This window comes from Pezoporus wallicus, unplaced genomic scaffold (assembly GCF_028554395.1).
Source record: "Pezoporus wallicus isolate ANWC-B61680 ecotype Strahan unplaced genomic scaffold, APGP_CSIRO_Pwel_v1 contig_13478, whole genome shotgun sequence".
Lineage (NCBI taxonomy): Eukaryota > Metazoa > Chordata > Aves > Psittaciformes > Psittacidae > Pezoporus > Pezoporus wallicus.
This window is the reverse complement of record NW_026638034.1, coordinates 1-21403: the sequence shown is the minus strand read 5'-3', so window position 1 is coordinate 21403 and position 21403 is coordinate 1. Positions and strand designations below refer to the sequence as shown.

Sequence of the window (21403 nt, the reverse complement as noted above, 5' to 3'; positions counted from 1 at the left end):
GGAAACTGCTCACCAGAGACTGAAGCCGTAGCTCTCATGGGACGATCAGTCTTGGCCCTTGCTCCCCTCTTCAGTTCACTCACCCGTTCCTCCAAAGCTGAAGTAGGTTTTCCATCCCACTTTGTCATGTCTTCTCCGTGATCCAGCAGGTAAAACCATAGGGTACCCCGTGGCGTATACCTCCTGTATCTCCTCTCTTGAGCAATAGGACGCCTTTTGTTAATAGCTGAGACGTGTGTTGGTACACGTGAGGAGCTGGATAAATCAGATAGATCGTCCCTCAATTGTTTGAGGTCCTGGGACAGTTTTTCCACAGCTGAGATGATGGAAGGGGTGAGGTTGTCTTCGAACTCTCAGAGTTTATGAACCATTTCATCCACTGTTAGTGGTACTATGTCATTCCAGGTTACTGTTGCCAATGAATGGGCATATGATGACGGTGCATTCCGTGTAAGTTTTCGCCACATGGGTCGTGTACATTCAACTTCATCTGGATCTATAGGTGTATCCCCGTTATTCGGCTTGATGTGATAGAGCATCTCTACGATGGCCGATTCCCTCAGAGACTGGATGCCTTTGTCTATAGTAGTCCACTTGGCCGAACGACTCGTAACATCGTCCTTGTACGGAAACCTTTCTTTCACAGCTGCCAAGAGCCGCCTCCAAAGGCTGAGGGACGTTTTCTCTCTTGCGATTGCTTTGTCAATTCCCCCTTCTCTAGCAAGTGATCCCAGCTGCTTGGCTTCTGTACCTTCTAGTTCGTGACCATCGGCCCCATTGTCCCAGCATCGGAGTAACCAGGTGATGATGTGCTCCCCTGGTTGACGGGTAAAATCTTTTCGCATATTCCGCAGCTCGGTTGAGGTCCGAGGTCGAGAAGTTACCTCTTCTTCTTCTTCTTCGTCATGTGATGATGACTCCTGATCAGATTCTGGACCGGATGGTGAATTCATTGGTTCTTCATCTCGCTTCACCCTTTTTGCCTCCTTTTTGCTTGTTCTCTTGTGTACAGGGGCAACCGATATTGGTACGAATTGGTCCTCTGGTTTGGCTGCAGTGATTATCACTGTGGTTTGAGTAGCGACTGTACTTGTTGCTGGGGGTGGTGTAGCTGCTGTACTTGGAGCTGGGGTAACCGCGCTGTCTGTTGCAGTTGAAGTTTGAGCAGCTGCTGTACTTGCCACTGGGGTAGCTGCTCTGTTCATTGAGGCCAAAGTTTGAGTAGCGACTGTACTTGTTGCTGGGGGTGGTGCAGCTGCTGTGCTTGGAGCTGGGGTAACCGCGCTGTCTGTTGCAGTTGAAGTTTGAGCAGCTGCTGTACTTGCTGCTGGGGTAGCTGCGCAGTTCATTGCCGCCAAAGTTTGAGTAGCGACTGTTGCTTTGCCCTCAGATCCGCCAACATTCTTTTCCTTTTGAAGGTGCTGGATAGTGTTGAACAAGGCCCTGTAAGCATAGGCCAAGCCCCAGCACGTTGCCGTGATTTGTCCATCTCTGGTATGGCCAGAATGACCACACACCTCATTTAAGTGTTTTACTAATTCTTCTGGATTTTGCAGTTGTTCGGTAGTGAAATTCCAAAGTACTGGAGGGGCCCACTGACCTAGATACTTGCCCATACTATCCCACACACCCTGCCACTCATGGCTGTCCAGCCTCAGGGAAAATCTCTCGGTCCTCCTACATTGTCGTTTGACCCCAGACAAGACCCAAACCTGACTCTGCTTAACTCTTGAAATCAGTAGTGGGCAAAACACACTCTGTATGCGTGTTAGCATGGTGATTCCCATCACCATCAGCAAACAAGTCTCAACAGCATTAAAATGCCATTCAAAAAATTCAAAACTCTCAAATGTAAATGGTCTGGGGGGACGACTGGGAGGGTAAAAGAATGTCTCCTTCACAGGTTGAGCACCTGAGAAGGAGAAAAAGATGTGTAATTGCTAAGCACCTCCATCATATACCTCCCAAAGTATAAAGGTGGTGACCACACTGGGAACATAAGCCAGATCAGTTTCATGATCAATGATTCTATTGTATTACAAGTCATTACCATAAAGTACAATGGGACAAAAACCTTAGCCCAAGCCCCACACTTGAAAAACACTAATACAGCAAATACCGGATGGACGTAAGATACGATATACTGAAACTGTGAGATCAAGAGGAACAACCTTGAGAGCCAATAAATCAGCATTGTGACGAGTGACTATCAATCCAGTCAGATCTGTTCTTATCTCAACCCCTCGTGCCCCACGTTGGGCGCCAAAAAGAACTGTCGTGGTTTAAACCCAGTCAGGTAACTTGTTCACTCACTCCCAGTGAGTGGTGCCGAGCTGACAACAATCGAGGTCCGTGTCCCCCCCCCCCCCCGGGGTTCTCCCCCACTCCCGGAGGAACGGGGAGGAGGATCGAAAAAAAGTGCAACTCCCACGGGTTGAGACAAGAACAGTCCAGCAACCAATGTACACAAATCACCACCGCTACTATCAACTACAACAATGATAAGGGAAAATAACAAGGGAAGAGAATACGATACCACCGGCCAAGAAAACGAGTTCCACCCGGAAGCCCGTGTCCTTCCGGGTAACTCCCAGTCACCCCCACCCCGGCCATGACGTGCTGTGGTATGGAATACCTCCCTGGCTAGCCCGGGTCAGGCGCCCCGTCTCTGCTTCCTCCCGGCTTCCCCTCCTCCCTGGCAGAGCATGAGCCTCACAAAGTCCTTGGTCAGGGTAAACATCACTTAACAACAACTGAAAACATCGACTTCACCAACACTGTTCTCAGGCTGGAAGTCAAAACACAGCACTGCACCAGCTAGCACAAAGGAAAAAAAAAAAAAACAAACATGACTGCTACTGCTGAACCCAGGACATTATCCACCCCTTATTCCATACCATTCACGTCGTGCTCAGATCCCACATTTTCAATACACCATCGCTCTCCCATATATATACATCCATATACACACAGACCAAGAGGAAAAGATCATTTTCTTAGTGCATGGAACAATCCCTATAATGCTGCCGAGTCCATTCGGTCCATGATGTTCAAAGTTCATTCTCTGTTGGGATGATGGCTGGAGGGAAGTCAGGGCCAGTCGCTGGTGACCTGGAGACATCTAGTTGATGGGCTATAAAAGCATTACACAGCAGGCAACAGCATACAATTGAGTTCACTGACTGTTTTCCCCTAAAATCAAATCCCCTTGAGGTATACATCGGACTTCCCCATCTTCCTGCATTACCCACCAAGTATATCCAGGTCCCTGAGCAAAAGCAATCCCACGAGTGGGTTTGCCTTTACCTGAAGCAGGAATTACCCAGACTGTCTTCCCCAGCTAATTCTGCATATGCACCACGGGAACTTTATCCCCCTCTACAATATGTAAAAGTTCTGACTGGGCTGGGCCAGCCCTGTTGGCAGATCCTCTGGTGTTGACCAACCAGGTGGCCTTTGGTAAATGTGTATCCCAATGCTTGAAAGTTCCCCCACCCATTGCTCTCAGTGTAGTTTTTAACAGCCCATTGTACCGTTCAATTTTCCCAGAGGCTGGTGCATGGTAGGGGATGTGATATACCCACTCAATGCCATGCTCTTTGGCCCAAATATCTATAAGGTTATTCTGGAAATGAGTCCCATTGTCTGACTCAATTCTCTCTGGGGTGCCGTGTCGCCACAAAATCTGTTTCTCAAGGGCCAGGATAGTGTTCCGGGCAGTGGCATGGGGCACAGCGTATGTTTCCAGCCACCCGGTGGTTGCTTCCACCATGGTAAGCACATGGCGCTTGCCTTGGCGGGTTGGTGGCAGTGTGATATAGTCAATCTGCCAGGCCTCCCCATATTTATACTTCAACCATCGTCCTCCATACCAAAGAGGCTTTAACCGCTTGGCTTGTTTAATTGCAGCACATGTTTCACACTCATGAATAACCTGGGCAATAGTGTCCATTGTTAAGTCCACCCCTCGATCACGGGTCCACCTGTATGTTGCATCTCTGCCCTGATGGCCTGAAGTGTCATGGGCCCACCGGGCCAAAAATAATTCACCTTTATGTTGCCAATCTAAGTCCATCTGAGCCACTTCAATCTTAGCCGCTTTATCCACTTGTTGGTTGTTCTGGTGTTCCTCAGGGGCCCGACTCTTGGGTACATGGGCATTTACATGACGTACCTTCACCACCAGGTTCTGCACCCGGGCAGCAATATCTTTCCACAGTGCAGCAGCCCAGATGGGTTTACTTCTGCATTGCCAGTTGCTCTGCTTCCATTGCTTCAACCACCCCCACAGGGCATTTGCCTCCATCCATGAGTCAGTATAGAGATAAAGTACTGGCCACTTTTCTCGTTCAGCAATGTCCAGGGCCAGCTGGATGGCTTTCACCTTTGCAAACTGACTCGATTCACCCTCTCCTTCAGCAGTTTCTGCAACTTGTCGTCCAGGACTCCATACAGTTGCCTTCCATCTCCGATGCTTTCCCACAACACGGCAAGAGCCATCAGTAAACAAGGCATACTGCTTTTCACTTTCTGACAGTTTATTATATGGTGGGGCCTCTTCAGCACGCACCACCTCCTCCTCTGGTGACATTCCAAAATCTTTGCCCTCTGGCCAGTCCATCATGACTTCTAGAATGCCTGGACGACTGAGATTTCCTATTCGAGTTCGTTGTGTCATTAGTGCAGCCCATTTACTCCATGTAGCATCAGTTGCATGATGTGTAGAGGAGACCCTGCCTTTGAACATCCAGCCCAGCACGGGCAACCGGGGTGCCAGAAGGAGCTGTGCTTCAGTGCCAATCACTTCCGAAGCAGCTCGAACCCCTGCATAGGCCGCCTGTATCTCTTTCTCAGTTGGGGTATAGCTGGCCTCAGATCCTTTATATCCCCGACTCCAAAGCCGAGGGGTCGACCTCGAGTCTCCCCTGGAGCTTTCTGCCAGAGGCTCCAGGTAGGACCGTTCTCCCCAGCTGCAGTGTACAGTACATTTTTTACATCTGGCCCGGTCCGGACTGGTCCAAGGGCTACGGCGTGAACTATCTCACGTTTAATTTGCTCAAAGGCTTGTTGCTGCTCAGGGCCCCATTTAAAATCATTCTTCTTCCGGGTCGCATGATAGAGAGGCCTTACAATCAAACTGTAATTCGGGATGTGCATTCTCCAGAACCCCACTGCACCCAAGAAGGCTTGCGTTTCTTTCTTATTAGTTGGTGGAGACATTGCTGTTATCTTGTTGATCACATCTGTGGGGATCTGTCTACGTCCATCTTGCCATTTTATTCCCAAAAATTGAATCTCCTGTGCAGGTCCCTTGACCTTACTCCGTTTTATGGCAAAACCGGCTTTCAGCAGGATTTGGATTATTTTCCTCCCTTTCTCAAAGACTTCTTCCGCTGTATCGCCCCACACAATAATGTCATCAATGTATTGCAGGTGTTCTTGAGCTTGCCTCTGTTCCAGTGCAGTCTGGATCAGTCCGTGGCAAATGGTAGGGCTGTGTTTCCACCCCTGGGGCAGTCGGTTTCAAGTGAACTGGACACCTCTCCAAGTAAAAGCAAACTGTGGCCTGCGCTCTGCTGCCAAAGGAATGGAGAAAAATGCATTGGCAATATCAATCGTGGCATACCACTTGGCTGCCTTTGACTCTAGTTCATACTGAAGTTCTAGCATGTCCGGTACGGCAGCACTCAATGGTGGTGTGACTTCATTCAGGCCACGATAGTCTACTGTTAGTCTCCATTCTCCATTAGACTTTCGCACTGGCCATATGGGGCTATTAAAGGGTGAGCGAGTCCTGCTGATCACCCCCTGACTCTCCAGTCTACGGATCAGCTGATGGATGGGAATCAGGGAGTCTCGGTTGGTGCGATATTGCCGCCGGTGCACTGTTGTGGTCGCAATTGGCACTTGTTGTTCTTCAACTTTCAGCAACCCCACAGCAGAGGGATCTTCTGAGAGACCAGGCAAGGTGGACAGCTGCTCAATTTCCTCAGTCTCCAAAGCAGCAATACCAAAAGCCCACCGGTACCCTTTTGGGTCTTTGAAGTACCCTCTCTTGAGGTAGTCTATGCCGAGGATGCATGGAGCCTCTGGACCAGTCACAATAGGGTGCTTTTGCCATTCCCTCCCAGTCAGGCTGATTTCAGCCTCCAGCACAGTCAACTCTTGGGATCCTCCTGTTACTCCAGAAATATAGATGGGTTCCACCCCTTGACAGCTTGATGGCATCAGGGTACACTGTGCAGCGGTATCTACTAGAGCCTTATACTTCTGTGGGACTGATGTGCCAGGCCATCTGATCCACACAGTCCAGTAAATCCGATTGTCCCCTACCTCCACCTGGCTGGAGGCAGGGCCCCTCTAATGGTCGTCACAGCTTTGGACACTTAAGTCGTGGTGAAAGGGATTATTCTTCGTTATCACAGGAGCTGGAGTAAAATCAGCTCTGCCATTCCATCTGGGAAACTGCTCACCAGAGACTGAAGCCGTAGCTCTCATGGGACGATCAGTCTTGGCCCTTGCTCCCCTCTTCAGTTCACTCACCCGTTCCTCCAAAGCTGAAGTAGGTTTTCCATCCCACTTTGTCATGTCTTCTCCGTGATCCAGCAGGTAAAACCATAGGGTACCCCGTGGCGTATACCTCCTGTATCTCCTCTCTTGAACAATAGGACGCCTTTTGTTAATAGCTGAGACGTGTGTTGGTACACGTGAGGAGCTGGATAAATCAGATAGATCGTCCCTCAATTGTTTGAGGTCCTGGGACAGTGTTTCCACAGCTGAGATGATGGAAGGGGTGAGGTTGCCTTCGAACTCTCGGAGTTTATGAACCATTTCATCCACTGTTAGTGGTACTATGTCATTCCAGGTTACTGTTGCCTATGAATGGGCATATGATGACGGTGCATTCCGTGTAAGTTTTCGCCACATGGGTCGTGTACATTCAACTTCATCTGGATCTATAGGTGTATCCCCATTATTCGGCTTGATGTGATAGAGCATCTCTACGATGGCCGATTCCCTCAGAGACTGGATGCCTTTGTCTACAGTAGTCCACTTGGCCGAACGACTCGTAACATCGTCCTTGTACGGAAACCTTTCTTTCACAGCTGCCAAGAGCCTCCTCCAAAGGCTGAGGGACGTTTTCTCTCTTGCGATTGCTTTGTCAATTCCCCCTTCTCTAGCAAGTGATCCCAGCTGCTTGGCTTCTGTACCTTCTAGTTCGTGACCATTGGCCCCATTGTCCCAGCATCGGAGTAACCAGGTGATGATGGGCTCCCCTGGTTGACGGGTAAAATCTTTTCGCATATTCCGCAGGTCGGTTGAGGTCCGAGGTCGAGAAGTTACCTCTTCTTCTTCTTCTTCGTCATGTGATGATGACTCCTGATCAGATTCTGGACCGGGTGGTGAATTCATTGGTTCTTCATCTCGCTTCACCCTTTTTGCCTCCTTTTTGCTTGTTCTCTTGCGTACAGGGGCAACCGATATTGGTACGAATTGGTCCTCTGGTTTGGCTGCAGTGATTATCACTGTGGTTTGAGTAGCAACTGTACTTGTTGCTGGGGGTGGTGTAGCTGCTGTACTTGGAGCTGGGGTAACTGTGCTGTCTGTTGCAGTTGAAGTTTGAGCAGCTGCTGTACTTGCCACTGGGGTAGCAGCTCTGTTCATTGAGGCCAAAGTTTGAGTAGCGACTGTACTTGTTGCTGGGGGTGGTTCCGCTGCTGTGCTTGGAGCTGGGGTAACCGCGCTGTCTGTTGCAGTTGAAGTTTGAGCAGCTGCTGTACTTGCTGCTGGGGTAGCTGCGCAGTTCATTGCAGCCAAAGTTTGAGTAGCGACTGTTGCTTTGCCCTCAGATCCGCCGACATTCTTTTCCTTTTGAAGGTGCTGGATAGTGTTGAACAAGGCCCTGTAAGCATAGGCCAAGCCCCAGCACGTTGCCATGATTTGTCCATCTCTGGTATGTCCAGAATGACCACACACCTCATTTAAGTGTTTTACTAATTCTTCTGGATTTTGAAGTTGTTCGGTAGTGAAATTCCAAAGTACTGGAGGGGCCCACTGACCTAGATACTTGCCCATACTATCCCACACACCCTGCCACTCATGGCTGTCCAGCCTCAGGGAAAATCTCTCGGTCCTCCTACATTGTCGTTTGACCCCAGACAAGACCCAAACCTGACTCTGCTTAACTCTTGAAATCAGTAGTGGGCAAAACACACTCTGTATGCGTGTTAGCATGGTGATTCCCATCACCATCAGCAAACAAGTCTCAACAGCATTAAAATGCCATTCAAAAAATTCAAAACTCTCAAATGTAAATGGTCTGGGGGGACGACTGGGAGGGTAAAAGAATGTCTCCTTCACAGGTTGAGCACCTGAGAAGGAGAAAAAAGATGTGTAATTGCTAAGCACCTCCATCATATACCTCCCAAAGTATAAAGGTGGTGACCACACTTGGAACATAAGCCAGATCAGTTTCATGATCAATGATTCTATTGTATTACAAGTCATTACCATAAAGTACAATGGGACAAAAACCTTAGCCCAAGCCCCACACTTGAAAACACTAATACAGCAAATACCGGATGGACGTGAGATACGATATACTGAAACTGTGAGATCAAAAGGAACAACCTTGAGAGCCAATAAATCAGCATTGTGGTGAGTGACTATCAATCCAGTCAGATCTGTTCTTATCTCAACCCCTCGTGCCCCACGTTGGGCGCCAAAAAGAACTGTCGTGGTTTAAACCCAGTCAGGTAACTTGTTCACTCACTCCCAGTGAGTGGTGCCGAGCTGACAACAATCGAGGTCCGTGTCCCCCCCCCCCAGGGGTCTCCCCCACTCCCGGAGGAACGGGGAGGAGGATCGAAAAAAGTGCAACTCCCACGGGTTGAGACAAGAACAGTCCAGCAACCAATGCACACAAATCACCACCGCTACTATCAACTACAACAATGATAAGGGAAAATAACAAGGGAAGAGAATACGATACCACCGGCCAAGAATATGAGTTCCACCCGGAAGCCCGTGTCCTTCCGGGTAACTCCCAGTCACCCCCCACCCCGGCCATGACATGCTGTGGTATGGAATACCTCCCTGGCTAGCCCGAGTCAGGCGCCCCATCTCTGCTTCCTCCCGGCTTCCCCTCCTCCCTGGCAGAGCATGAGCCTCACAAAGTCCTTGGTCAGGGTAAACATCACTTAGCAACAACTGAAAACATCGACTTCACCAACACTGTTCTCAGGCTGGAAGTCAAAACACAGCACTGCACCAGCTAGCACAAAGGAAAAAAAAAAAAAACAAAACATGACTGCTACTGCTGAACCTAGGACAGTGTGGCACGTCAGTAAAGATGTAGTGAAGTTTGCTCAAGCAGGGCGAGTGGGCAGCAAGCCGTATGGTGAGCACTCGACTCATGACCAGGGCCCAGTCTGGGAACTCTGCTCTGGCTGCCCTGGCTGTGGCCAGCGTAGGCATCCAGATAGAGCAGATGAGAGGTGAGGCTGCTGCGCAGACCTCGGAGTGTAGAAAGTGCCTCGACTGGTCTCTTCAGGCAAGGGTACAAAATGGGCATGGCTGGACTCGGTGCGCAGTGGTGGAGGTCCTCCTGCAGCCGGTGGCTGAGCTGCAGGAGGCTGTCAGTAATCTAAAAGATGTCAGGGAAGCTGAGAGGAAGCTGGACTGCTTGCCCCAGGCCCAAGCTGTGCAGGGGCCTCAAGCGTCCATTATAGCTCATACAGGCAAGAAGGAGGTCATTAACCCAGGAAGCTGGGAACTAGCAACAAAAAGAAAAAGAAACCAAACCAAAACAAAATCAAAACCAAAAAGAAATAAGCAGGAAGAGGACAATTAAAAGCAAGGGGCTTCCTTGTAAATCTGATGTCTCCACCCAGAACCACTTTGCAGTTCTGCAGGGGGCTAATGAGGAAACACGCACCTTGCCACATGAACAACCTGCTGATGCACCAGTAAAGAGGACCGCTACTGGTTCCACCAGAAGAAAATCAGTAGGTCATAGTATTAGGGACTCTACTTTGAAAGGTGCAGAGGCACCTGTCTGCCTGACCCAGTCTCAAGGGAGGTGTGTTACCCACCAGTGGCTCAGGTCAGTGATGTTGCAGAGAGGCTGCCTGGTCTAGTAAGTCCCACTGGCTATTACCCACTTCTAGTCATCCATGTGGATGCTAGCGATATAGCTAGCAGTAGCCCAGAGAACATTCAGGACTACAGAGCGCTGGGAGAGGTGGTTAGGGGCTCTGGAGATCAGATATTTTTTTTATCAATTCTCTGGGATAAAGGGGAGGACCTTAAAAAGGCTAGGTGGATTTGGAAGGTTAATAACTGGTTGGAACAGTGGTGCCATAGTCAGGGCTTTGGGTATTTAGAACATGGGCCTCAATTTGGGAGGCCAGGTCTACTGGAGGCTGGTGGAGCTGGTCTGCTGCTTTGATAGGAGGCTTGCCAGGCTGATCAAGAAAGCTTTAAACTAGATGTGTTGGGGGAGGAGGGCATCATTCCATCCCAACACACCCAGTCAGTTGCCAGCACCTATAATAAATGCTCAGAACAATGCAGATATATTTCATCTACTCCAGCCAATGAGCCGGCTTCATTTGGAGCTCGGCCCAGATGCCTCTATACAAACGCTCGTAGTATGGAGAATAAACAAGAGGAATTTGAGATGTGTGCACGTCTATGGGGATATGATATAATAGTCATCACAGAAACATGGTGGGATGGCTCCTATGACTGGAGTGCTGGAATGGAAGGTTACAGGATCTTTAGAAAAGACAGGCCCAGCAAATGGGGAGGGAGGACTTGCTGTTTATGTCAGTGATAGGCTGGAGAGTATGGAACTCTGTCTGGGGACAGGTGAGAAGTTAACAGAGTTTGTGGGTCAGGATTAAAGGAAGAACAGCAGTGGGAGACGTTACTGTGGGGATCTGTTACAGACCGCCTGATCAAGGAGACTCTGGGGATGAATCGCTCTATAGACAGATAGGAACAGCCTCACGCTTGCAGGCCCTTGTCCTCATGGGGAACTTCAACCATCCCAACATCTGTTGGAGGGATGGTACAGCCCAGCACAAGCAATCCAGGAGGTTCCTCGATTGTGTGGAAGACAACTTCCTTCTGCAAGTAATAGAGGAGCCGATAAGGAGAGGTGCCATGCTTGACCTTGTGCTCACCAACAGGGAAGGGCTGGTTGGAAATGTAATGCTCCAGGGCAGCCTTGGTTGCAGCAATCATGAGACGGTCGAGTTCGAGATCCTCAGGACAGTGAGGAGAGCATGCAGCAAGCTTACTGCCCTGCACTTCAAAAGAGCAGACTTTGGCCTCTTCAGGAACCTGCTTAGTAAGGTTCCATGGGATATAGCCCTAGAGGGCAGGAGGCCCCAAGACTGTTGGTTGATATTCAGGGATCACCTGCTACAAGCTCAGGAGTGTTGCATCCCAACTAGAAGGAAGTGCAGCAGGAGGGCCAGGAGACCTCCTTGGATGGATAAGGTGCTGCTGAGGAAACTTACAGTGGAAAAAAGAGGCTTATAAAAGATGGAATCAAGGACAGCAGGTCTCGGAAGAGTACAGGGATGTTGTCCAGGAAGCTAGGGACCACGTTAGGAAAGCTAAGGCCCAGTTAGAATTAAACTTGGTTAGGGATGTGAAAGATAACAGGAAGGGCTTCTATAGGTATGTAGCAAAAAAAAGACAGACTAGGGTTTCTGTGGGCTCTCTCTGGAAGGAAATGGGAGAACTGGCTACCCTGAATTTGAAGAAGGCTGAGGTTCTTAATGACTTCTTTGCCTTGGTCTTCACTGGCAAATGCTCTAACCACACCACCCAAGTCGTAGAAGGCCGATGCAGGGACTGTGAGAATGAAGACCTTGGGCCCACTGTAGGAGAGGATATGGTTCAAGATTATCTTAAGCACCTGAACGTGCACAAGTCCATGGGAGCTGATGAAATCCATCCTGAAGGAGCTGGCAAATGAAGTTGCTAAGCCAGCGTCCATTTTTTTTGAAAAATCATGGCAGTCAGGTGAAGTTCCCAACAACTGGAAAAAGGGTAATATAACCCTCTATTTTTAAGGAGGGGAAAATGGATCACCTAGGGAACTACAGACCGGTCAGTCTCACCTATGTGCTTGACAAAATCTTGGACAGATTCTCCTGGAAGGCATGCTAAGGCACATGAAAAAGAACTGACGAAGGAGAGGGTGAATCGAGTCAAATTGCTGCCGCAGAAAATATATGGACTTAGTCAGAGATCAATATGATCAGACAAAAGCCATTTATTACAAAGCCTTAACTCCTTATATACTATTTCTTATCTGCAGTTACAGTGATTTGGCATATTATGATTGGATACATGTCTTGAAGACCCTTAGTGACTAACTTATAATTGGTTAAGCACAGGTGTGAGAACTTGACCTCAAAAGCTTGCCAACAGTCCACAGTTCTCATTAGCTCAGTGAATTCCAGCTTCTTCTTATCTTGCTTGCTTAAGCTTCTTCAGGCCTCTCATGGCCTTGCTGTATCTTTCAGGATTATTCAGAGTTTATGTACCAATTATGCATTCTCCTGTGAGAACACTGTCTCCACAAATTGCTGAGGTGAAAGCCATCCAGCTGGGCTTGGACATTGCTGAACGAGAAAAGTGGCCAGTGCTTTATCCCTATACTGAATCATGGATGGTGGCAACTGCCCTGTGGGGGTGTTTGCAGCAATGGAAGCAGAGCAACTGGCAACACCGAGGTAAACCCATCTGGGCTGCTGCACTGTGGCAAGATATCGCTGCCTGGGTGCAGAACCTGGTGGTGAAGGTATGCCACATAGATGCTCATGTAGAATCATAGAATGGTTAGGGTTGGAAAGGACCTTAAGATCATGAAGTTCCTGAGGTCTTTGCATAACTGCAAAGTTATACCAGGTTATGGAGCTAGCGGTGAATCCTAAGTATGCTTTTTTAGAAGGTCAAGCAAAATAAGCAGAGTGCATGTAACACTGCAAATAAAGTAAGAAAAACATATATGATCACTGTCCCTGGCACTGAGGCCTTTCCAGTGAGCAAAGTGTAGTAGGTTTAACCCCCAAATTTACCCCTCTGTGTTAATGGAATTTGCTGTTGCAAAGCACCCTCACCAGCTCAGAAAGAGCAGAGGCACCTTGTTGGGGTTCACGTTTATTCCATTTTCATAGAAGCATAGAAGAGTTAGGGTTGGAAAGGACCTTAAGATCATCTAGTTCCAACCCCGTCTGCCATGGACAGGGACACTTCACACTAAACCATCTCACCCAAGGCTTCGTCCAACCTGGCCTTAAACACTGCTAGGGATGGAGCAGTCACAACCTCCCTGGGCAACCCATTCCAGTGCCTCACCACCCTAACAGGAAAGAATTTCTTCCTTATATCCAATCTAAACTTCCCCTGTTTCAGTTTTAACCCGTTACCCCTTGTCCTGTCGCTACAGTCCCTAATGAAGAGTCCCTCCCTAGCATCCCTATAGGCCCCCTTCAGATACTGGAAGGCTGCTATGAGGTCTCCACACAGCCTTCTCTTCTCCAGGCTGAACAGCCCCAACTTTCTCTGCCTGTCCTCAGACAGGAGGTGCTTCAGCCCTCGATTGTCCTTGTGGCCCTCCTCTAGACTTGTTCCAACAGTTGCATGTTCTTTTTATGTTGAGGACACCAGAACCACACACCGTACTCCAAGTGAGGTCTCACAAGAGCAGAGTAGAGGGGCAGGATCACCTCCTTCGACCTGCTTTGATGACTTTAAGCATCAAATCGATGCAATTTACAGAGGGAACTACTTTCTGTCCTTGGTTTCTGATACCATCCTCTCCAGAGGCGTGTGGAAGAGTGATGTGCCTTTCCCACCGGACATTGCTGCAGAGGTGATGCTGTCAGAGCTGCTCTTATAGCTTCATTACACCATGATCGGGAAAGGAGATGCAACTTGCTCTATCTCATGTTACTGGCCCCTGAAGAGCTGGTAGGAGGAACCCTTGTTCCTGTTACTGTGATGAAACAATGTGACTTAAGGAGCCCAGGTAACAAATGCAGGGGATAGAAAAATGCCAGCTTGAGTTGTGTTTCTGGCTTGCCTTGCCTCATTTTATATCTCTGTGGGCTTCAAGTCAGGGCACGTCTCCTCGCTCAGCTGGCTTTGCTGGTCTGTGTATTGGGTGATCAGGAAATGATGATTCCTCCTGTCGTTCCCCAGTGAATATGCTGCCTGAGGGGAGACTCCTGAAGACAGCTCATCAGATCCCAGTGCCCCCAATTTTTGGCTTAACTGCCATCCCTGAAAAGGACAAGGCCATCAGTCCCTGGGCTTCTTCCCTATCTCTAGCACTCTACTAGTGCTGACCTGTAGTATTTTTATTACCCAAAGTTTTGTCTTGCCCTCCCGTTGACCTCACAAGTGCAGCTGTTAGCAGCCACCTAGGCTTGTTGAAAGCAGAGAGTATTTTCTAACACCCTATTGCTCTGCTCAGAGCTTTTACTGGTCCTCTTTGAGCACTGTGTGTGCCAGCATCACTGGGGTGGAGAGACTGTCAGGAAATATGAGTGTTAAAGCTGTTTCTGTTTTGGTCTTGGCAAAAGCCAGGCTCTTTCCAGTATACTGTCCGTGAGAAAGAGATTCCAGGTTTGAGGGTGTTACTGACTGTGTGTGTGTACATACTGTGGTTCCTTCATCCTCCCTGCACTTGCTTAAACTTCTTGCCTTGGGGGAGCTGGTACCTCATTCCTGCTCCCCATCTCCTGCAGACACCCCATCCCATGCATTCAGAGAGAGTTTCTGATGTTGCTTCACACTGAAGTTGTCTCCAGGACAGATAATCCTGTTACACTTACTTCCTGTCCCCCAGGGTTATTTGAGATCCACAGAAAAACAGAACAGATGAGGTTGGGAGAGACCACCAGGGGTCATTTACTCCAACCTCCCTCCTCAAGAAGGGTCACGTACACATCATTGCTCAGGACTGTGTCCAGATGGCTCTTGAAATATCTCCAGGGAAGGAGACTCCAAAACATCTCTGGGCAACCTATTCCAATGCTCAATCACTCTTCCTCATAGAATCATCATAGAATCACAGAATGGTTTGTGTTGGAAGGGACCCTAAAGATCATCTGCTTCCAACCCCCTCCACTAGACCAGGTTGCTCAAAGCCCCGTCCAAACTGGACTTAAACATTTATAGGGATGGGGCATCCACAACTCTGGGCAACCTGTGACAGTGCCTCACCACCCTCACAGGGAAGAATTTTTCCCTAATATCTAATCTAAATCTCCCCTCTCAGTTTAAAGCCATTTCCACTTGTCCTATCACTACATGCCCTTGTAAGAGGTCCCTCTCCAGATTTCTTGTAGGCTCCCTTTAAGTATTGGAAGACTCTTATAAGGATACCCCTGAGCCTTTTCTTCTCCAAGCTGAACAACTCCAACTCTCTCAGTCTGTCTCCATAGGAGAGGTACTCCAGACCTTGGAGCATCATCATGGCCCTCCTCTGGACTCACTCTAACAGGTCCACATCCTTGTTGTGTTGGGGGTCCCAGAGGTGAATGCAATACTTCAGGTGGGGTCTCATAAGAGTGGAATAGAGGGGGAGAATCCTCTCCCTTGACCTGCTGGTCACGTTGCTGGGGATGCAGCCTAGGACATGGTTGGCTTTCTGGGCTGTGAGTGTACACTGCTAGCTCATGTTGAGCTTTTCATCAACCATTACCCCCAAGTCCTTCTCCTCAGGGCTGCCTGTATTTGTGCTTGGGTCCCTCTGGATCCCATCCCTTCCCTCTAGCATGTCGACTGCACCACATAGTTTGGTGTCATTGACAAACTTGCTGAGGGTGCACTCAATCCCACTGTCCATGTTCATAGAATCATAGAATCATAGAATCGTTAGGGTTGGAAAGGACCTTAAGATCATCTAGTTCCAACCCCCCTGCCATGGGCAGGAACACCTTACACTAAATCATATCGCCCAAGGCCTTGTCCAACCTGTCCTTGAACACTGCCAGGGAAGCCGCATTCACAACCTCCCTGAGCAACTTATTCCAGTGCCTCACCACCCTAACAGGAAAGAATTTCCTTCTCATATCCAACCTAAACTTCCCCTGTTTAAGTTTTAACCCATTACCCCTTGTCCTATCACTACAGTCTCTAATGAAGAGTCCCTCTCCAGCATCCCTATAGGCCCCCTTCAGATACTGGAAGGCTGCTATGAGGTCTCCACACAGCCTTCTCTTCTCCAGGCTGAACAGCTCCAACTTTCTCAGCCTGTCTTCATACAGGAGGTGCTCCAGTCCCCTGATCATCCTCATGGCCCTTCTCTGGACTTGTTCCAACAGTTCCATGTCCTTTTTATGTTGAGGACACCAGAACTGCACACAATACTCCAGGTGAGGTCTCACAAGAGCAGAGTAGAGGGGCAGGATCACCTCCTTCAACCTGCTGGTCACCCTCCTTTTGATGCAGCCCTTTTGATGATAGGTTATCATATTGTCATGGTTTAAACCCAGCCGGTAACTCAGTACCATGCAGCTGCTCACTCACCCCCCTTTCCCCTTCCCAGTTTGGACGGGGAGGAGAACTGAAAGAATATAAAACCCATGGGTTGAGATATAAACAGTTTAATAACTAAAATAAAGTAAAATATAGTGATAATAGAAAGAATACCAACAATAACAGTATTGATAATAATAATAGGGAACAACAAAAAAGGGAGAAATGAAAATTCAAAAAACACAAGTGATGCACAATACAATTTTCAGCACCCACCGACCGATACCCAGCCTGACCCAAGAAGCCATCTGCCCTTCTGGGTAACTCCCCCCAGTTTATATACTGGGCATGACATGCTGTGGTATAGAATATCCCTTTGGCTAGTTTGGGTCAGATGTACCTGTCTCTGCTTCCTCCCTGCTTCTTGTGCCCCTCCTCACTGGCAGAGCATGAGAGACTGAAAAGTCCTTGATCAGGGTAATCACTACTTAGCAATGACTAAAACATGTGTGTGTTATCAGCATCATTCTCATACTAAAGCCAAGACACAGCACTGCACCAGCTACTAGGAAGGAGAAGAAGTAACTGTTACAGCTGAGACCAGGACACCCATCATACATGGGCTCCTATCCCTACTGGAGGCAGTATTAATACAGTGCAAACACTGAATACCTGCAAAAGGCTTAGGTTTTGGTCCTGAATCCTATTTGTGATTCTGCGGTAAGAAGTTATTCTCCTAAATGAAAAGCTAATTTAAATCCTGTCTTGCACTGAATACACAGCAGTTTGATGTACTCTCCAAGTTTTAAGGCACGTTTCAGCAGTGAGTAGAACAAGTTCTGAAATTTTAAGCAAACAATGTGCTATTTAAAAATACAGCTGCAAAATGTTTCTTTTTTTTTTTTTAAATAAAGAAAGCAAGCTCCCAAGAATCAGTTTGCAATAAAAGAGAAAGAAACATGGGGAATATCACAGGTTGCCAGGAAGAGAAGCATGGAGGCAGCGATATTTTCTGCTGTGGGGTGTGTTAGTCTGTTGACATGCCATCCAGGGAAATGGTAATAACTCAGGCATGATGTCAAGCTAGGCTGGACTAACATTAAATGGTGGTGCTGCTTTGCTGGAGACACTTTTCTATCCCCACTGGGCCCCTCAGTGACAGTCCCAGTAGGAAGAGAAAAAGTAAAAGGATAAATTCCCTTGCCTGGCACAAAGCACAGTCTTACAGAGTCCATGCAGCAACCAGGTGTGGGGAGTGAAGATAGAGGCAAGGTCTCTGCCTTTTTTCTGCCCCAGCTAGTTCTCATCCAGAAGCTCCATGACCATCTTAGTGTGGTGTTGTCAACTAGCTGCTGAGAGTCAGGGTATGTTAGCTTTAGCCCCAGGTGACCTTGGAGGCAATGGGACACAGCTCAATCTGGCCTTTGCAGTATCCCTGTTTGGGAGATTGAGAACTCATGTCCTTTGCTATTAATTCTGCTATGCCTTTTACTGCTATCAAATCTGGGTTTCTGCAGCTGTATGGTGGCCAGCCAGGCTGTTGCCCTAATTTTGCTTTTCGCCTTTGTATCCCATACATAGAGAAGAAGAGGGAGCTGGCTCAGAAAGGGTCCCTGAAGAATGGCAACATGGGAAGCCCAGTTAATCAGCAGCCCAAGAAGAACAACATGATGGCACGAACAAGGTAAAGGACTGGAAAAACACTAAATTATGCTCTAAGCTTCAATCCCTAATGACCTTAGGATGGACAAGGATGATGTTCATGGCTATTTGCCTACTGCCAAACATGCTGCAAGAGCAGTGATGGTTCTTCCTGGAGCTGGCCGTCCTGGCCGTTCTATGCTGTGGTGCATCCCATCCTCTGGGGAGATGCAGGAACAGCTGGGCTCAGGACTGGTGACAGTGCAGCATGAAGGAGGCAGAGGTAGCCCAGCTTGGTTAAAATTAGAGGTTTGATATGACTGTCTTGCATGTTCTGGATAGTCTCACGTAACACATAATCCTGCCAGCAGGAGAATGTACAATGCTGCTTCATGTAACACAAAGTGGTTTAGAGCTTAGTTCTGACTTGACTACTTTTATCTCAGTAGTTCCTCTGTTCCTTTTTGATCACAGAATCATAGAATCAACTAAGTTGGAAAAGACCTTTAAGATCAAGTCCAATCTTTACCCCAGGACTGCTAAGTCCACCACTAAACCATGTCACTAAGGGCCTCACCTACATGGTTTTTGAACACTTCCAGGGACAGTGTTCCAATACTCCCCTGGGAAACCTGTTCCAATACCTGATCACCCTTTTGGTGAAGAAATGTTTCTTAATATCCAGTGTAAACCTCCCCTGGCACAGCTCAAGGTCATCTTCTCTTATCCTATCATTTGTTACTTGGGAGAAGAGACCGACCTCCACCTCACTACAACCTCCATTCAGGTAATTGTAGAGAGTGATAAGGTACCCCTGAGCCTTCTCCAGACTAAACAACCCCAGTTCCCTCAGCTGTTCCTCATAAGACTTGTGCCAAGGCCCTTCACCAGCTTCGTTGCCCTTTTCTGGATCCACACCAGCAACTCAGTATCTCTGTGTAGTGAAGGGCCCAGAACTGAACACAGGATTTGAGGTGCAGCCTCATCAGTGTACAGGGGGACAATCACTTCCCTGGCTCTGCTGGCCACACTAATGCTGATACAGGCCAGAATGCCGTTGGCCTTCTTGGCTGCTGGGGTACAAGCTGGCTCAGGTTCACCAGCTGTCACTCAGCAACCCCAGGTCCTTTTCAGCTGTGCAGCTTTCCAACCGCTCTTCCACAAGCCTATAGCATTGCATGGGGTTGTTGTGGCCCAAGTGCAGGACCCATCACTTAGCCTTGTTGAACCTCATAACACTGGTCACAGCCCATCGATCGAGCCTGTCCAGATCCCTCTGCAGAGCCTTCCTATCCTCCATCAGTTCAAGACAGATGGATTGTCCAAATAGACAACATCAACAGACTTTCTCTCATCAACCAGGCAGGTCACCTTGTCATAGAAGGACATCAGGTTCGTCAAGCAGGACCTGCTCTTCATGAACCCATGCTGACTGGGACTGATCACTCAGTTTTCCTGCACATGGTATGTGATAGCACTCAGGATGATCTGCTCCATGACCTTCCCTGGCACTGAGGTCAGGCTGACAAGCCTGTAGTTTCTGGGGTCATGTTGAGGCGTCATGTTGGCCAACCTCCAGTCCTTTGGGACCTGCCCACTAGACCAGGACTGCTGATAAATGATGGATAGTGGCTTGGCAAGCTCCTCTGCCAGCTCCTTCAGCACTCTTGCGTGGAACCCATCTGGTCCCATAGACTTGTATATGTCTAAGAGGAGCAGGAGGTCACTAACCATTTCTTCTCTGCCATCCAACTCAGGGGACTGACTGGGGACCCTGAGAATAGCTGGTGTGACTATTAAAGACTGAGGCAAAGGTGGCATTAAGTACCTCAACCTGTTCCTCATCCTCTGTCACTAGGCTTCCCCCAGGATCCAATAAAGGATGGAGGTTCTCCTTGCCTCTCCTTTTATTGATGATATATTTGTAAAAATATTTTTTATTATCTTTTATATCAGCAGCCAGATTAAGTTCCAGCTGTGCCTTTGCCTTTCAAATTTTCTCACTGCATAACCTAACAACATCCTTGTACTCCTCATGGGGTGACAGTCCCTTCTTCCACAGGTGACAGATTCTCTTTTTTTTCCTGAGTTCCAGCAATATTTCCCTGTTCAGCCAGTCTGGTCTCTTCCCCACCAGTTTGATTTTTGGTACATGGGGTCTGCCTGCTCCTGCACCTTGAAGATTTCATTCTTGAAGAGTGTCCAGCCTTCCTGGACGCCTTTGTCCTTCAATAATCTATCCCAAGGGATTCTCCCAACCAGCATCCTAAACAGGCCAAAGTCAGCCCTCTAGAAGTCTAAGGTGGAGGTTTTGCTGACCTTCTTCCTGACTTCTCTAAGGATTGAAAATTCTATCATTTCATGATCGCTTTGCCCAAGGCAGCCTCCAACCATCACATCACCCACCAGTGCTTCTCTGTTTGTGAACACAAATCTCCCCTAGTTGGCTCACTCACCAGCTGGGTCAGGAAGTTATCTTCCACACCTGCTAAGCATCTCTCTGTTGTATTGTACTTCCAGCATCCATCTGGTAGGTCGAAATCCCCCACAAGAACAAGGGCAAGCGATCATGAAACTTCTCCCAGTTGTCTGAAGAACGCTTCATCTGTAGCTTCATCCTGGCTGGGTGGTCTATAACAGACTCCTACCAGGATATCTGATTGGCTGTGATTCGAAGAAAACTCCAGGAACAAACTTGCCAACAAAGTTTTCAAGCTAACAAGCAGGTATTCTTTATTGCGGCGCTGGGAGACACAGGGGATAACTCCTCCTAATGTGAGTCTCCCAATTGCCACACAAGCTGTCCTTTTGTAGCCACTGGGCATACATACATATTCATGAGGCTACGTATGGATTACATCATTCTCCAGAAAGTTCCCCACATGCGTACAGAATTGTGGTGGTGGTCTCTGAGGGTCGTTTATTTCTTCCAACAGTCTTCATCACTTCTGGCAGCCTTTGAAGCACACCCAGGAGATGCTCATACCAGTTTAATTGGTTCGTTAGCACCAGACACATAATAATCCTCCTATCCTCCTACTTATCAGTTAGTTTAACTGTAGCCCATCCTGGACACCTGCGGTTCCCAGATACTCCTTATCCCTGTGTCCTGTTCTTCTAGACTGTTTTTCTTAAAACTCTGTGTCGTGGTTTAAACCCAGTCAGGTAACTTGTTCACTCACTCCCAGTGAGTGGTGCCGAGCTGACAACAATCGAGGTCCGTGTCCCCCCCCCCCCCCCCCCCGGGGTTCTC

At 48.3% G+C, this 21403-nt stretch overlaps 1 long non-coding RNA gene across 1 annotated transcript; it reads left to right on the top strand.

The window, feature by feature from the left end:
• The first annotated feature begins 16539 nt into the window (after nt 1-16539).
• Nucleotides 16540-19016, top strand: LOC130598931 (uncharacterized). Its single transcript, XR_008972118.1, has 3 exons — nt 16540-16986; nt 17424-17567; nt 18091-19016. It is a non-coding gene; the product is annotated as an uncharacterized LOC130598931 (long non-coding RNA).
• Nucleotides 19017-21403: the final 2387 nt, after the last annotated feature.